General features: G+C 36.1%; 1 protein-coding gene across 1 annotated transcript in view; it reads left to right on the top strand.

The window, feature by feature from the left end:
• The first annotated feature begins 4,198 nt into the window (after positions 1–4,198).
• Cad99C (cadherin 99C) overlaps positions 4,199–19,481 on the top strand; it is a 141,149-nt gene continuing 125,866 nt past the window's right edge. Inside the window, exon 1 of the mRNA XM_087354822.1 lies at positions 4,199–4,581. The gene's annotated coding sequence lies outside the window, so the exon portion shown is untranslated. The remainder of the gene's footprint in view (positions 4,582–19,481) is intronic.

Here is a 19,481-nt window from a genome sequence, read left to right as displayed (position 1 = left end):
CACAGGGATAGTTTTGTCCTTTACCCATGAAATAATTGCTCTACTGGAACCAACAAGCATTAATTGAAAATGAGTGTTCAAAAAGGGTACAAACTTCACAACTGCTTGTTGTATCACATTTAATTTGGTAAGCTGGTTCCAGCTCATGTAGTAACATCTCACTAGTGTCATAGGTTTCTTTATACCTGTTGAGGCTGAAAAATTAAGAGCGGAAAAACATAGTCTGGTACCTACACTTAGAAATAGTAGCATTCTTTTTTTTTTATTCATGTCCACACAGAATCTTGTGGTATGCACATGACAATTTTCTTACCGTTGCCTTTGTTTGGGCAGTTAACTAATTTCTGTGTGTGTAATATATTGTGCATTTTGTGGGGTAAGAACATACATACCAATGAATCAAAAACGAACTGGAAAAAAATGTTATATAAATTTTTCACCAGTATGGTTATTTGATTCATGGTGCCCTCATTCCTGAAGCGGCCAGCATATGTAAAAAGTGTATTGCACCAAAGTCTCCACAAACACACCATTGTTCTGTCTGCAACAAATACATTCTCAAGATGGACCACCACTGCCATATCCTTAATTGTTTATTCTTGGTTTATTTAACCAAGCTTAATTTTCCTAAGTTATATAGTATTGGATAATAGGTGATTTGTAAATAATGAATTGGAAAGTATGTGGATGGAAGCAGTTTGGCTTTATTCATGGTACTGTCTTTACATTTACTTAAAGGGATTAAGGAAAATTGAAAACCTCATTCAGGAGAGCTGATTTCTAAGATTTAAACATTAGACTTCCCATTTAACTCCAGTGTTTGGTTCATATTGCATATTGTGTTCACACATATGCCAATATGCTTGCACTGATAAGCACCACACCAGACATTTTCAAATTTGCATCAGGATATACCAGGTTTTCTACATAATTCTAGTCTGGTATTATATGTAATGCTTCTTTTTCCTTTATTATCAATAAATAAAATGAAAGTAGTAAGACTTGATTTTTTTAACAGGGACTGGCAATGTTTATTTGCTACTCTTATCCCAAACTGTCTGCAATGTAACAAAATTAAGATAAACAGAGTGGTATATGAACTCAGAGTTTATTGGTTATCATTATACCGTAAAAAGGAAGATGTTTCGAAACCTCAATCAAAGCCTCCGACAGATAGACCTAACAAAGGACCAAATGGAAAAGGAGAACTGAGGAGGCCATGGACCGAATACAAACCGGAGAGTCATAGAAAAAGAAGAAGTAGCTTTGTTTTTATTTGTGAGATTAATGGCAACAGTTGAGATTGAACATGCAGCACTTCAATAATGGACATGTATGCTACAGGTTAATATTCAAAGAATTATTGGTAAAAATGCAATATGACATCAGTTTACATCTATCCACAAATAATTACCTGGCCCCAAAGAGGAGATAGTATTTGAAGTACTGCAACAAAAACCCACCTTTGTTTGTGTGGCAAATTTGCTGCTGCACTCTTCTCTTACCAGATCTACTTGACAGCAACTGATGTTTCCTCCTAGCAACAGTCAACAGCAGATTATGACAGTGGATATATTTTGAAACAATAACAGACCAGCACAGGTGATAAGGTCTCGGTTATTCATGTGTCTAAATGGAAAATAAGCAAAGTTACCTTATACAACATTGGAAAGATACTGATTATTTCATACATTCATTCTGCAGTACTGGATCTAAATGTTACATATCTTACCTTGTATTAACGCTAATAATTTAAATGAAAACATAAAAGTTTACCGAGTAGAATGCGAAGTTTATCGTATTACCCTTTGTACCCTGGATAAGATTCTGAGTTTTCAGACTGGTTATCATGCAATAAAGACTACTTATCATTGAAGTGCAGATATTTCTAGAAATACCAGATTCTTTTCCCACAAAGTACGTATTATGTAAAAGATCAATACTGAAATTATCTGAAAGTTAAGTTAAGAAAAGAAATGCATGTAAATTTATGGGCCCAAAATCCTCTTGTGACGAGGCAAGTTGGGAAAACTCAATATATAAATGGAATTCTAATATTAAAAATATGAGGACTGAAAAGTGGTGAAAATTTGGACTGTGCTCTAATGGATTATGATGTAGGGTCCAACAATGTTATGATGAGGATATCTGAAAAGTTAAGAAACTTAACAATTGGTTACAGCATGTAGAATATACATTTAATTAAAATGCTAATATAGATCTGTACTTTAAATTTGGCATGCATATTCTAACTATAATGCAACTTACCAACAGCTGATGACTGTAACTGTACTGTAAGGAGTCATTCCATTACATTCCAATGTTGGCACACAGGGGGAGGAGGTAAAGCTGCTATTCATTCTCAATCTTGGCACTAGAAGGGGCTATGTGGTCAGCAGTACACCCAGACACTATTTACCCCCAGAAAAGGACCCCAGTACCCACTGGACAGGAGAGCCGGCCTGGATTTCAAGTATAATGGAGAGAATACCTGTACTTAGGCTTCTCTGTGTTTATTTCTAACCAGCATCTAATGGAATTTCTTCATCCTTTATGTTATTTGTGTTTCTTCCCGATAGTCATCTGCATAGTCTAATTGTTGATGTATTTTATCTGAATCCAGTTCCTGTTGATTGTAATGGCCCTTCCTAATGACATATTCTGAAGTGAAGTTAAAAAACAATAGTATCTGTTTGTGTTAGACCATTATGAATATGAAATCTATAAATAATAAGTGCTTTTCCTTCATATTTTGATAGGATATTCCTTACCATATTTTATTCAGCTTTGCTAAATAATTTCATTGGCCACTATAATCATCGCTACTTCTTTATGTATATGGCATACATGTGTCTGGGTGAGCCAATTTTGATCATCTTCGGCTTCCAACTTGCTTACGATGAAGTGTGGATTGGCATGGAGGAGATTGATGAAGATGATGAATCATTTATTGAGGGTCATCCAGTTTATTTTAATAATTATATTCTTATTTCTGTGGTAAGTCAAAACACTATTAAAATATTGATGTCAGATCATGCAGCTAAATGCTGGTGAGACCTTTAAATGATTTTAATGAGTATAAATGTTTCATTCCCTATAAGAACCCAAACTTGTAAATGTCTCTTTTTTTTGCTTTACTATTAAACATATGCAGTAGGATCGAATATCTGCAGTGCAAAACTTTACAAAATTGCAATCAACTACTCTTCAAAATCTAATGATACGTCTCCGGGCAACACAGAAACGAAGTTTAGATTTGGATATTGCCTTCTTTCAACATGACCTCGTGTCCGCTTATGTATGACAAAGTTACATTTTTGGCGTTTTCAGACAGCAAAAAGCACAGATCTGGAATTTCGTTTATAATCGTCCTGAGACTTCCTAGGTCGTCGGGAGGTGTTCCTAGCTGCTTACATAATCGTGAAGGCATTAAATGTGTTGGTTTTCAATGACAGATCTTGGCTGTGATAGCTGTTTAAATACGTCGTATCATGTATATTCTATACGAGAAACGTGGTTTCAGCCTTGTTTTAGATCGGTGTAGCATCTCGTATGTCATGCACTTTTACGAATCAGTGCATAGATTTCAAACATTTGTTATTAACATTTAGGCATGTTACATGTTTGGTATTCGATAAAAATTCGATAGCAAGGATAATTCCCAATTTTTACAACAGATGTCGCAGCTATAAAATTTTATTTGTGACAAGACCGATGCCAGGGTAGTTAATTATAGATCGTCACAGACAACGTTAGCTAACCCAAGAGGAAATCTGCTCTCAATTGCCGTATCTTCGGTAACACCAAATCATGCTAGGGGTAGTCGTAACGATTCTAGCTTACATATGGATGTCCTCGATTTAATTTTAAACAATGGCCTGCTTTAGTGACACATTTTTAGCTTCCGTCTGGGCGAAAATATGTCCACTGCTCGCAGAAAAGCGAGCGGATAAATCAAGCATCCCTCCTTACTCTTTATTCAGAATATCTTTCTAAATATCATTTGACATTACGCAACCGCTGTGTCAGGTACAACATCATAAGTAACGGAATATCTCCTTAAAAAAAATGAAAGAAAAGTGTGTCAATAATCCTTTTCTGTGTACATGTCTTTATAGTTCTCATTTCCGTCAAGAGATGGCAGTAAAGTCGACGCACCTGTCCGAGTAGAACATGAGGTTGCTGGCCTGGTCTTAGGTTACCTGCTCGCCGCAGGCTCGCGTCCGCTTTGCAGTCTGTCCAGTTCTGTACTATACAGCGAAGTGTGTGCAAGCAATGCTGACAATCTCTAGTATTAATAAACAATCCCGATACCGTGACAATTAATCTACGTGTAATTGTTTCTAAATGTTCCTTGTATTAACAGTTATTTTCCTTAAAATTACAGTATGTGTCAGTGAATAGTGTTCTCTGAGTTTAAAATTTTATTTTGTCAAAGTGAATTCTTCAGTAGTGTGTGTGTGTGTTTGTGTGTGTAAACTTTCAACGGTTGTGGGGATACAATGCGAAAATTTGAAAGATAATTAAGGCAGTACGGCCTTTAAGGAATTGGAATTCAACGAGCGGACCAAAAATATTACGGTAAGCAGTTTTCCATCTACTAACTTTATTGCAAAACTATTTTTCAAATGTCTGTCTTTTGTGAGGAAATGGAATTAAGATCTGAAATTATATATACACATGTAACGGACTATTAATTGGTAGTCAGAAAAATAAAAGATTCCAGAAAATCGTATGGAATCATATCCCGGGTAGAGTATTCTAAGCGATAAGTCATAAACGGGTGGCGGGGATATAATCGATTCTTTTCATCAGAAAAGTCGATAAATAATTTATCTCTTTTTTTACTAACACCCCCCCCCCCCCCCCCCAAAGGAAGCTAGAGCATTCTTTATTTCAAACCGTAAGTTGGAGAGAAAGGCTGAAGAATGGAGGAAAAAACAGTCTTCTTGCTCTCCTGTTCTATAAAACGATTTATGAAAATCACCAAAGGATGTTTCAAAAATCCGTTTCCAATCATTTTCTAGACCGTGACAGACAAACCTGTTGAATTTACCTTTTTGTTACATAAAATGGTTGCATTTGTAACATTCACAGAGTGATAAAAATCTATTTGCAATAACGTATTCTAAAAATATGATCCGTGAGCAAAAAGTGTGTATTTTTAGTTAGTCGTTCAAAAGAAAAAGATGTTGAATATACGTAATTGGCAACGCGGTATCTAAAGTACGTCCACAAAAACTTGTCTACAATAAAATGAGTCAGATAAGATGAACAAAAATTCTTCCGTTCCTATTATATCTTCCCATAAAAGAATACCATTTCAAAAACAAAGACACTCGCACAGGTGTTTCAGAAATATGTTTGACTCCGATTCAATGTTGTTCTTATCCGTACAAAATGGGGCTAAGAAAAACATTGTTTTTTGACAATGTGACAGTGGTATCCACGTGGACAGACTGATAGTGGGACAGGTTTTTATTCCGAGTCATTCTCTGTTTTCGCTTGGTAGTATCAATCTACAGCTGCTTCATATTCACTTATTTAGGCTTATCATCCGATCTTCGCTTAAGTGGTGTGTTCATTTCAAGGTCTCCCAAACAAATTTTTATATAATTTCTTGTCTCTTCCATACATGTTGCTTGTCCTCAGCGATTTGATCTCCCAAATAATATGTACCGAAGCATAAATGAAACGTTTACCACCTTCAAGTACAGCGGTACATTCAAACGCTGCTGTGGCTAACCGTTGACACGTGTATGACACGTGACATGCAGTTTTTTTGTTGGACTCCGCTAAGATATAAAATTGAAAGGAAGAATTATCTTCTCACAGTTTAGTGACCCTATAGCAAAAATCGAACGTTGCGGCCGAGTGCTTTTGTGAGGTCGCGGATTCGTAGGTTTTTTCTTATTTTTTAGTCACCGAAAACAGCTTTTCGTGATGTCATCGCCCGGCTTATTCTACTGAATCTGCAATGCTCGTTGTCGTAGGTAGTGAATAGGGGTTCTAAATGTCGAGGGATTTCGTGTTTTTAAACCTACAGCCAATCTGGTATTTCCCATATTGTCAAACAAAGGACGTTACTTTGAACTGAACTTCAGACTTCCGGTGGATAAAACTTTTTTTGGAAACGTCTACTTGGAAGACCAAGTAAATATTACATTGAAGAATAATATTAAAATGAAGTTTTGGTAATGGGTTATGAGGATTGGCTGGTTCAGTATCGCTACCAGTGACAAACTTTGGTGTTTATTATATCAAAGTTAGCGAGTTCCCAAGAAAGGCACTAAGAGCTAGGTTGTGGTTGTGTTATGGAAAGTATTTTGATGTTAAAATTAGTTTGTCCTCTGTTTTCCATAGAATACTCCCTTTGTCCAGGTGCGGCTTTAAATAGAAGGCGCTGCTGACTGTGTGTTGCAGAGTTGACTACGTAATTTCTGGGATGATGTAAACGTAGACGATCTCTTATTGTTGGTTTCTGTTCTGGTAGAAACGCAGCTTGAAGCTTCTTGTGGAAGAGATTCCAGCTCTCGTTTTCCTGCCCACATCCTTTCTCTGTCATTTGGCCGTGCACGACTTGAATAAAACAATTTAAATTATCAGAGAAAGGTGTAAAAACACCATCTGGTTGTAGTACCAGACTGGCGACTGGCAGAGGGAGATTCTGCTATGTGTCTATTTGCCGCAAGGCTGTCCTGTAATCACACGAAGTAATTCTTACAGCCGGTTTTGTACGTGGATGATCATCTGAGGAAATGATAATGACCTTTGCTGAGTTTATTAATTCTACGTCGTCTCCAGAACATTTTGTTGATAGCAAACGGTTCACGATCTGAATTTGGGCAGAAAAGTGCACCTTCATATATATTTTTTTAAATTGTTATTCTAAGTTCGAAGTAAACAACACTTCATTCAAACTTCCCGCCTTCCGAGAAATTAGTGAAGGCGGGGGGGGGGGGGAGGAGCTGTGTTTAAAGGCATATTATCTGTCATCAGAGTGAAACACTTCAAAATTATTTCTGAAGTTTACATCGTCTGTTCTCTCAACTGCAGTATCATCATTTTCTCAAATAGGCCTATTGTTTATGGCATATACTATAAAATTCATCTCTGTGCTTTAGGGTCCAACTGTACGTGAGGAGAATACTCGTTAGCACCGCTGTTTCATGCTTAGGTAATAATAATTCGTGATTCAGAAGTTTATAAAATTCTTTTGTTAGTGTGTACTATAAAGAAAATCCTTACCGAAATTCCGTGAGCGGGGTTTAAGTGCTCAAAATATGGGAAGAGTTTTATATTGCAATAATAAAGTGGCATTAGAAATGATTACATTACTTTCTACCTATCTACTTTAGACGTTGGCGTAAGAATGGAAACAGTGAAAGAAATAATTCCACCGGTTACATCGTAAAAATAAATTATTTTCTGAATCTCGGTTTGTAAACCTGAAACCTCATTAATCGTTACGCCAATTTACGACAGTAAGCAACTTCAGATTCATAGATAATGTGTGTCTGTAGGAATAAGTCCGAATTTTTATCTGTATATTTGTGATTTTCTGGAAATTGGGTTAGAAGTTTAAGTGCTATCTGTTCTCAAATTAATTCGACTGTTACCAATTTTTGGAACATACGTATACAGGTATACTTCTCGTCACGAGTATTCGAAAAGATTCGATTTAATTTTTAAATGCACTCACCTAATTTAGACCGATTTAAACTAATATCACTCGCTTTAATGTGAATTGACTTCTGGCCGCTGGCACGGGCCAACTGAAGAGGAATGAGAGGGGAGAAGAGATTTTTTTCTTTTTGATTTATGTGATCTCTGCGACTTTTCCTTTGAACACAACTATTCATTTGAAAGAAGTGTATTTATTATTACTTGGAAAATTTTATTAGTGAGATTAGAGGTTCTCAAGCCGGCGAAGATTCGACGTTGGTCTTCTGGGTTGTAACGCCGTGTGGACTTCCCGGACACACATACTAGTTCAGCCTGTGAGATGGAGGCAGTAATTATGTCTCCGAAACGTTGGTGCAGGATCTGCGCATTTACGTTTCGTTACAACGGAGAATCCCGAAATCAATAAAGTTTCACCTGTTCATAGTAGACATAAATGTCTCCCTTCAAATCCAACTCTGCATTTTGAATTAATGGGTCATACGATTCACAGAATAAACAGCGACTATTTCCTTGAACACCATTAACCAGCTGATCTTTGCATTGGTGAAGAGTTGTGTTTTCTTTGCGGCAAGGACCGAATTCATAAATATTTATACGAGTTACATCTTCGAAAGTTTATACTAACCTAGATAAAAGCAATTGTCCAGATTCATAGGCTGAAAGGCAAACAATAATTAACATATTTCAATTTAAAACAAATTTATTTTTCAGAAAAAATATTTTTAACCGCTAAATTTAAGAATTGCGATGATCTGTCTTGTAACTAGCAATCCGTGGCGTGGAACAGGAATTTTGCATCCGAATTTAAGGTTTAGTTTAGAGGTCGTCATGCAGTCCTCGACGTCTGTAACAAGTTACCTGGGTGCATGCCAGCTCGACAAACAGGCGTTTCTCATAACGGTACGACCTCGTTTGAGAAAACAAGTCTTAGGTGGCCATGATTGCCTAAGCAACCAAGTATCCAGGTAGGCTCCACTCCTAGCCAGCGTAACTGTACAAAGAAGAGTCCTTATCGTCTGTTGTCCAGTTGCGTGGTTGGCCTACTTAGAAAGACAGCCAAGAATGTGTGTATGTGACCCCTTTATCTTAAATGGCAATGTATGGGAACTTCCTTCTTTTCAGACTGTATTCATGGCGGAAGTTTTGAATAATACCTGTTAGATCTAGTCATATACTGTTCTCCATTAATTTAAATTCAGGATTGAAGTTCTCGTTAGCTTCTATGTTGCCTGTCCATCACGAAATTTGTAAACATACATTCCATGGATCCAAACGTTAGACTTACTGTAGGGCGTGTAATAAATTATTAAGTATAACATATGCAGATGAGAAGATTTCTGTCTTATGGGTTGTTGCGCTGTGTAGTCTGGTCGATGTTAACCAACGTTTCAGGGGTCATACTGTCTCCATCATCAGGGCGATGACGGAGACAGTATGACCTCTGAAACGTTGGTAAACATCGATCAGACTACACAGCGCAACAACCCAGAAGACAGAAATCTTCATCGCTCTGATGATGGAGGCAGTATGACCTCTGAAACGTTGGTAAACATCGACCAGACTACACAGCGCAACAACCCAGAAGACAGAAATCGTCATCGCCCTGATGATGGAGGCAGTATGACCTCCGAAACGTTGGTAAACATCGACCAGACTACACAGCGCAACAACCCAGAAGACAGAAATCTTCATCGCCCTAATGATGGAGGCAGTATGATCTCTGAAACGTTGGTAAACATCGACCAGACTACACGGCGCAACAACCCAGAAGACAGAAATCTTCATCGCCCTGATGATGGAGGCAGTATGACCTCTGAAACGTTGGTTAACATCTACCAGACTACACAGCGCAACAACCCAGAAGACAAAAATCTTCATCGCCCTGATGACGGAGGCAGTATGACCTCTGAAACGTTGGTTAACATTTACCAGACTACACAGCGCAACAATCCAGAAGACAGAAATCTTCATACTCACCGTTGTGAAAACCTCAAATCTTACATATGCAGATGAGTTAATTTTTAAATATTAATTAGGTTTTACAAACGTCAAAGGTTAAATTATGACCCAGTAGTCGTAGTAACTCTTTATATCACGTAATTTAATAATCCTTAACTCTTAATTCTGCCCACATAGTTTATTCAGCGGATTCTTATAATTATCACAATATATAGAGATTATTTCCCTAAACATCAATCAAGCAGTTTATCTTTCTAATGGAGACGCTTTGTTTTCTTTGGGGTACTAACTGAAGTCTTAATATTTAGAAACGTTTCGTTTTCAAATGGTTAAACAGTCTGTGGTCGTTTTAACAAAGAATGTTCAGGAACGATGATGTAATAATGCTTTTATCGCCAAGGTGAGAGTCAGAAATTAGAATCTGAGAAAACGAGTTGGTTACGTTATAATAATTAAACTTTTACCTACTCCTGGCCTCGGCTTCGAAGCATTTAAAGTTATTTCAACTCGTTCAAACTGAGGAATGTTGTTAACTATACCTGGAACGTTTTTAAACATAGTTGGCTTAATTTACAGCAAAGAAGTTTCAGCATCTGAAGTTGTCTCTGTTCTTGGGTACTACGCCGTGAGGTGTGGAAGAAAATTATCAGAAAAGTCCACTGGAGAGGGAACCAATATTTTTGAACATTTCTCGATATTTAGCAGAACTCCTTGGACAGAAAACTAGCCAAATCAAGGCCTCTGCCTACACACGACAACACACCTGAGAGAAATGCGGATGCATATTTACACTTGTAGTGGGATTCGAACCTTGCGATCGGCAACATTAATAATATTAATTAATATTAATAAAGAATAATATTAATAACAGAAGTACTAGGATATCTAAATCTGTAAATAATTATGTCGTCTTACACAGCAGAAATTTTTGGATAGTTCATTTAACGACGCTTTTTTAGTAGCTCAGACTATATAGCGTCGAATAAGAGGATAATGGATAATGAATTGAAAAGGATATGGAAGGGAGCGGTCGTGGCCTAATTTAAGGTATTATCCCGGTATTTGTCTGGAAGAACTGAGGGAAACCACGAAAAACCTCGGGATAGCCGGTCTCCGGGCCAAAATTTGATCCCGAAACCTCCCGAATATGAAGCAGGAGAGCTAACCATTCTACCACGACGTTCGGATGTTTTGGTTAAGTTGACGTTATCTGTGTACTAATACTGAGCAGTGCGCGATGGTAATGTATGGATAGTGGAACTAGATGGAGTTTAGTGGTTAGTTTTACGAGTCTGTAGCTCAGTCCTAGGAAGAGACCACTCCCCTCTCCCCAAAAATTGCACCAAGACAGATTTCTGCCCCGTCTCAGTTCGATCCTCGGCCGTCCAGTCAGTTGTCAGCTGGTCACCAAATGTTTTAACATATTTCGTAAAACTTTGATATTTAAATGGTACGGTGGAATATGAAAACATTTGTAACTGCTTTCAAACAGTGACATCCTTTCACTTCTACCTCACTTTAGACTTTTAGAGACATGTGGAATGAACGTTAAAACATGGCGTAACGAACAATGTTGGAATGGAACCCACGCTAAATCAGGTAACGAGAATGTAAACGTGATATTTGCGTTCAACAAAAAATACCTGAATTTGTTATGTAAATTTAAAACCAGTGAAATGAAATCAGTGCTGTACTTTAACAATTATTTTGTACGCAAATGACATTATAAAAGTCCTATAAGTTTTGAAAACAAAAAAGCAGTTTAGCCGAAGTTCCCATAAGTCAAGTTTATACACGCTATATATGCTACAATTTGCAACTTCAAGCGATATTTTGCAAAATTGGAAGTAAAGTAGCCATTATGCTTATGTTGTAATTTTTGGGATACACGTTTATCCTCGTGCCGATGAAATATTCACCTTTTACACTTACTGAGATTAGACACGTTCGTTCCGTTATGAACTGCAATCTGAAAACGTTTAAGTCTTGCATTCCGTCATATCCAGCCTAAAGCTTTGCAATCTAAGCGAATTGATGATTCTCATAAGAATTTTTGTTATTATTATTATTAATTATATATTATTGCGATTATAACGGCCAGGTTTCAGTTCTGCATTAGTTATTATTCAGAATATTCTGTTCCAAGATCTGAGACTCTCACGGCGGTAAAGATACTTGTGGCCTTCTTTGTTGTGAAGAAGAAGTTTTGTAGGTGATTACCAAAGTTTTGGAATAACGCGTTGTTCGTTCTGTTAGAAACTTTAATCTTTTTCAATCTGAGGATCAACTGCATATTATACATAGATTTGATGTTGTGAAAGACAGAAATGGTTGTGTTGAAATATACTTATTAATACCCATATCACGGTTTACCTGTAGTGTCAAGGACACAGCGATGTAACTTTTCATTTCCCGCATGAGAACAGACCGAAGACCTTGGCACAAACAACAGTTCAAATCTTAATGATGTACATCACTAAGCGATATAATTATGAACTTCAATAAAATATATTTGTAGTGGAAGTACTGGTGAGTAAAAATAACTGTTTTTTTTATTAAAATGATTCATTTATGAGCACCCTTCAAGAACGTTCACTGTTTCTGGAGATGTTATGTGAAGCCTTGATAACACCATAACGTGATTTGTTTGGTGTTGAACACATAACACAGGTTCATTTTCCGCACGAGGACAGGAAGCATTTTGTTAAGTAAACTGACTTTTTTCCCTGCTCGGTTGTTCAACTGGATTACAGGATCAACAGCTAATTTATTACAGGTTCAGACGTCTGTCTGTCAACTTTGTTACAGAAATTCGGCCTGCCTCTATTTTCTGAAATGTAATAAAACAAACTCAGTAAATGATGACGTATTTAGATGAAAAGAAGAAGAGATTGAGAGACTAACAGATTGACATAGATTTTAGAAGACTAAGAGAAACGAGAACTTTAAAATTGCTTTAATATTACTGCAAAATTATGCTCCCAGTTAGGCATTATATAAGCTGTTTTCATTTGAATCTATTCTAAGTTAGTATATTTTTGGATTCATCGACGAAATTCTGAAAACATTAAGCACTGTGATCGAGATTATTAAGCTAGGATATGGCCATATTTTTCATGAATACAGGTGTCCCAATATATATATATATATATATATATATATATATATATATATGCAAATTTTCCTATATAAAGTATAATTGATACAATAAGTCCCACATAATATGTAAATCAATAGATCTCCATTTAAATTTGCCTTCTTCAGTATCATATGGGTCATTAAATTCAAACTGTTTCAATGGCTGAATACTTTGTAACCAATGCAGTATAATGACAATTCCGCACCAGAGCGCGACCAATCTCGAGGGAAGCTGAGATTTCCGCAGGTTTGTCACGTGCGGAGAAACAGCAAGTCATTGAGGCAGAAACCAAACACTGGTGTAAACAGAAGAATGTATAGTATAAAGGGACCGAAAAAAGTGGGGAGTGACTGTATTTAGGTCTTTCATCATAGCAGCATCTTCGTTTGTGCTTATAAGTTCACAGGGACCAGGACTTTGTCTAACGGAATCTACAGAATAGTTATATTATTGTTTGAAGATGAAAGCAGAACCAGTCTTCGAAATAGTATCATATTTTAGGATTTTAATTTTTTAAATATCAGACAATGGATAATTCCCTATCAAAGTATCTTAAAATATATTCCGGTGTCTCAAAGATCACTTTCTCTCTCATCCTGAAGATTAGTTTATACAATACACGTCATTACATCATAGCCCTATAATGAAAGTTTAAAATATACGAGTACAAATAAAACAGTATTAATAAATTTATTACAGTTAGAACTTGAATGAATTAGGTTATATGTTTATCCACATTTATATGATTAAAATACATCGATACAAACAAATTTGTTGAACTTTATCATTATTTCAGGTGTCTATGAGGGAATTAAACAACGATCTTCAGTGGACCCAACTTTATTTTATGATATATGATACTTATAAATAACTGGTTCTGAAGCAGGGTCTGAGGGTATAGAATGGATTAATCTGACTCAGGATAGCAATGAACCTTCGGGTTCCATAAAAAGCAAAGAATCTTTTGACTAGTTCAGTGTTCTCTGCTTCATGGAGTCAACTGTATGTCCATTACTACGTGTATTCATGTAGTGAAATGCTGTCTTTTCTCACTGGAATAGAAGTTCTCGAAGCTGCATGTCAGTATTCTGTAAATTTTTCCAGTGTTGAAGCATCTGCCTTTTTTGTCTTAGGCAAACAGTGGGACAAAGGACGCCAGCCTCTTACGACATGCACACAATTACACGAATGCCATGAACATTAATATCCGTTCACATTTTTCATTCTGGTGTTGACTTGTGACTCATCATCAAGATGCCTGTAGGTCTAAGACGACGAAACATTTAAGGCTTTCTTAGTCACCAAACAACAATAGCTTAAAGACTAACAAGTTAGGACATGTAAGCATGGCCGGACATTTTTCACGCCTACGCCCTTTTATTTTCTCCAAATTTTCAATTTATGTGCGCTAAATTTTGATACTTTCAAAGAAACAGGTTAAAATAGGCGGGGCGAACGAGCACGGACGTCCAGTATAAAATATAATTACCAACAGTCCGAAGGTTCCTGAGTTTTGAGATTTCGCAACCTTTCGTTTAAATATTAAAAAAGTAGTAAAATGTTAGAAGAAAGTTTATCAGGCACAAAATTCGTGTTTCATTTTTCAACAACTATTTTCAAAACATTTTTTTCCTTTGATAAATATTTATCGAGTGACGACATTCATATTAGAAAGACGTGTAAGTTTTCTTGCAAAGTATTCTTTAATATTACCGTCTATCTTAAATTAAATTTAAATGTATCAACAAATTTCAGTCCCCACCATCAAATTTAATCAAAGTCTGTTCAGCTGTTTTCAGGTGTTAAAGTTGGCCAACGGACTGACAGACAAAACTATCAGCACTTAAACATTGTTGTGTACGCGACTAAAAATTCATTGCATTCAACAAGAACACTTCCTTGGTTTCAATTTAAAGAGCTCTTGAGGAAAAATAATTGCATTCTTTCATTCCTGGGAGTGGAAATGCATTACGAGGCTACAATTAATATTCATAACATGACGGCCATCGGATCTGGTGACTGTTTGCAAGAAGGCTCGCAAGAAACATGACCTTGAAAATCAGGGCTACAATATTTCCGGCTAATAGACATCTCTTGCCTTAATCTTGACCATAGGATTCCCTAGAAGATAGAAATCTTTCACTGGGAGATAAAAACTGCAGCTTTCCGGTGTTTCCGACAATTGGATATCAAACACCGTTCCACGGAGTAAATTTGTTTGTTTCTGGAGGTCAAGCGGTGACAGATTTTATAATCACAATTTATTATTATTATTTTATTTAGTGTTCTGTCTGACGACAGGTCCATATGAACAGGATCCTTCCATCCTTTTCTCGGACTGGGACCTGTTCATATACGTTCTTGGCAGATGATCCAGAAGTGGTTTGCCATTGCCTTCTTCTGTGTGTGAATGGAGTAATTGTTGGGATGCCACGGAGGAAAACTCCGTGTTGCCTAGACCACGGCCTTGCCCAACACAAGTTATAAATCTGAGCACCACCGGGAATTGAACCCGGGACCCCAGGATTATAAGGCTAGCGTTCTGACCGCTAGACCACCACCACAATAAGACGCTGAAAGTCTTTTGGACTATATGTTAAGGTTTATAATTGCTATAGGGATCCACGACACGGCATGAGTGTGTACAGTGACTGCCTGTGGGCTTCAAGACTTAGATACGAATTTTTCTTAATTTTGGGGCCCATCCAACCTCATATTCAATGAAAACCGTACACGTGCTGCTGCCTTTCGTTGGACAGAGCAGTCCACACGTGTTAGTTTTTACCATTACCAAGATACATCCACGACAAACATGATGCAGAGGGGAGACAGGCAGAGAAGAGATATGAAGTCGGTAACGTATAACTATGAATCAAATAATTACGTATTTTGATTAATTAAATAACATTATACAATTTAATGTAGTGCAGTTTAAAATATGATCTTTAAACGAAATTGTAAGAACTGTACTGTACATAAATATATTTGACCGCGATAGAAGTACATGTTACATACATAGTAGGCCATGGAATGACTGATAATCAAGTAATGCGTGCCTGGGCTATAGAAACATTTAGACGTGCTTCGGCTTTAAAGCGTTAAGGACGTAGATAAAATAGTCATTCAAATTTCATGTAGGAATACAGCGTAAAAGAAAATTTGGCAACGTAGGTCTGTAGATGGGAGTGTAAAGCGTATAAATTTCTAGTGCCTTTGCGAAAACAGCCTATGCTTAGGAAAATGTAAGAAGGTTTGTGATTGTTGTTGACTGGAACTATTGTCAGCCAATGGAGCGAGACTATAGAATGCATTGAACTAAAACAAATAACCAACTGCAGTGTAAAAATGTACGAAGTCTGTCATGATTACGGGCATTTTTCATTTATCCTACCCAAAAGATTCATCCTTAAGAAAGAGATGTGTGAATTACGTATAAGATTATGGTTATGAAATTTATTCCAGCTTGAAAGGGAGTCAATATTTGTAGGCCAACTTTTTTATCGATTGACAACATATGTCTTAGGCCCACAGTATATCTCAAATAATTACTCTCTACGTATATGACGGTAGTTATGTTTAAATTAACGTCATTTGAAAAAAATATCTGCAGTGTTACAAAATATTTATCTTAATATTATGATTCTGTGTGGTATTTTTTTTCAATCGTTTAATATTGGTAAATTAATGTAGTTTAATTTGTATCTTAAGTGCGTCATGTTTGTGTTGAATTCAAATACATATATTTATCTTACAGTCTATACACAAACTTATTTAAAATAATGTTGTTAAAATATTATAACATTTACAGTATAAAGTATATTATGTTATATTTATATTTATGTCGTACTACGATAAAGGAGCGCCATAAATATAACATAATATACTTTATACTGTAAATGTTATAATATTTTAACAACATTATTTTAAATAAGTTTGTGTATAGACTATAAAATAAATATATGTATTTAATGTAGTTTAATAACAGAGACAAAGAACAAAGATGAATGTCAAAGAGGTAAAGGAAATAGTGATCGATGTATGGCATTTCAGTGACGTCAGAACATGTGTTCGTTAAGAAATACCGACTTGGAAACGGGAATTCAGTTTCTTTGGCATTTCGTAATTGCTAATGCAAACTTGAGTTCCGCATGCTTACCGATAGATTCATCAGGATTCTGAAACCAGATGAGTAGAATTATGCTGATTAGGGTTATTAATTTATTAATGTTAATAAGAAGTGTAACGTTTATGTTCCCGTCGATAATTGGTTTATATAGTAATTGTATAAATATTTCATATATTATATAAAATATTATATTTTCAAACTAAGTTTGCAGCTGTACTTGAAAGCTTACTACATTTTCTGTCTTCATCCGCCTATTTTTGTAACCGCCAATAATATTGGAGGAAATAATTTTTAATAGAAATTTGTTTTACAGACTGTTACTAAATCAAACCTCTTAAATTTGATTTTGGAAAAGAAGTGGAGATAAATATATTTAAATAAGTGTTACGTGTATTGACATATTTAAGATAAATATTGTAGAATTAAAAGAAATTAGAATTAATTTTATATTTTCTTTACCTATAATGTACATCAGGAACCAGAAACCGTCTCTGGAAAATGGTACGCTGTCAAAAATACTTTTGAGTAATTGTGCCTTACATGGAAAATGTCGTCGATGTCGTGTAGTTTTCAAGATTCTCGTTCAACGTTTTCTCTATAATATCTTAAAATTCTTCTCAGTCAAAGGAAGACAGAAGTGTTAAACTTCAGTTGGCAGACGTCTTGATTAAACCAAGGAAACCAAATATTAATAATGTTAATTTATTATAATTACAGAGTATAAATGTGAGCTACTGCTTTTAAATCTTTGAAATTGAAGCTCGTCTCAGTAATTTCTAGATATGCAATCCGTACCGCACAGAAAACAACCGATAACCAATACAAAGATCAGTTGATGCTGTTTACGGAAATAATTGCTGTTATACTGAGAATCATATACAACCGATAAATACACTTCGTTGGCAAATCATTAATTATTAAAGCGGGTGGTACACATAGTTACCACTAGGCATTAACGAGGAGAAAGGCCACTATATGTTCCTATTTGATTCATCAGTTGATGTAGTGTCGTTACATAACCTAGTAATCGGTAATTATCTATAAGCTAAGCCTCGATGTTAAAGTGCAATATTTGTTGTGTGGTTTGAAATACAGGAAATACATCTCCATTTGGAGCCGTGAGAATCAGGTAACATGCAACGTACAGAAAGGTGAACAGACTTGTTGAACCAATCGTAACCGCAAATTTGGTGACTAGTGAACGTATGAACTTAATCTCCCGATATTTTTAACAGCGTAGTCTAAGTTTGGTCATCCGCATCGAGATTTAGTTTCATATTAATAACTGGTCAGTGGACTTCGACATTGTCCCAGGATACGTTACTCGTATCTTCACACTGTAACTTTAGAACGATGCTCCCACAGAGATGAGAGCTAGCACGTGGTATTATCCCAACTGGTTATAGGAACTTTGAAGGTATCTTATCTGTCTCACGACTTTAATATCTTATGATTCTAATGGCGAATATGATGATGTCACTCACTGTATAATACTTAACACCCTCTTAATAAAGTACAGATATTACGGAACCTCCATAAAAGTAAGGGAATTCTTGACTAGCTTAGCGACTATAATCTCAAGAAGTACTGTCTTTTTAATGGAGCTAATAACAGACAGTTGTAGAAATTTAATTGGATTTTGAGCAAAGTACTTTTAAAATGACCGTGGAAAATGTGTCGTGCGAATTAAACGAATTAGCAGCTGAAGCTTCAATACGATTAGCAACTTAGATAATTCGTAAGTTTGATGCCGACAGATCTATGAAAATTGCGTCCGCATGCAGAATAATATTTTCGTATATAACACAGATGTTCGCGAAATTGTAACGAAAATTTGTAAAAATTCGTCACAAATTACTATTGGCGAAGTGAAATATTATTTCCTATCCCGGGTACCGAACTCCAGACTTTATGACCGTAGGCTAGTTATAAAACTGACGATCATTGAAAGAACGCTTAACTTTACATTGGATTACTCCACGTTCTGGAATGTTCACCAGGTTCTTGCGTGGCCTCACAAGAAAAAGAGGAATGTAGTTCCATGACATACATTCCTAAGAACACGCATATTCTGACTACTATAGTTATGCTGACTTGCGGCATCTGATTAGCAGCTTCGACTTCTTTTTAACCCAGTACGAGGTGTGATTTTAAAGTAGAAATAATCCTCGTACTCTAAAGACATGTTACAAACCGTAATTTACCAGAAATAATTTTATATCGTACTCTTTGATTGTTTATGAATCATATACCATACTTCATAACAGGCGATTATACTCGTGTTATGGTATTCAAGTTCAAGGCAGCAAGTTTTAACTCCTTGAAGCACAGTGGTGACTATATGTACCACCTGCCGTAACATTTAATATATATCTGACTTTCGCCCAGCGTATTTACAGGTTTTGTATGATTTCCAGAATAAACAGCGATTATTTACCTAAACAGCGTCAGTGAAATGTAAGATTATGTATACAAAAATAAAACTATTCCACTATACGCCATGTCGGCGCTTGGGGGGAGAGACCGTATAGCTCCTACTCATTCTTGACTCGGCACTAGATGGGGGTGAGT

Source organism: Zootermopsis nevadensis, unplaced genomic scaffold, assembly GCF_977971745.1.
Source record: "Zootermopsis nevadensis isolate Lab colony 2312 unplaced genomic scaffold, Znev_1.0 Znev_ptg000024l, whole genome shotgun sequence".
In the NCBI taxonomy this organism is placed as follows: Eukaryota; Metazoa; Arthropoda; class Insecta; order Blattodea; family Termopsidae; genus Zootermopsis; species Zootermopsis nevadensis.
The sequence above is the reverse complement of the archived record's forward strand: the minus strand, read 5'-3'. Positions and strand labels throughout refer to the sequence as shown.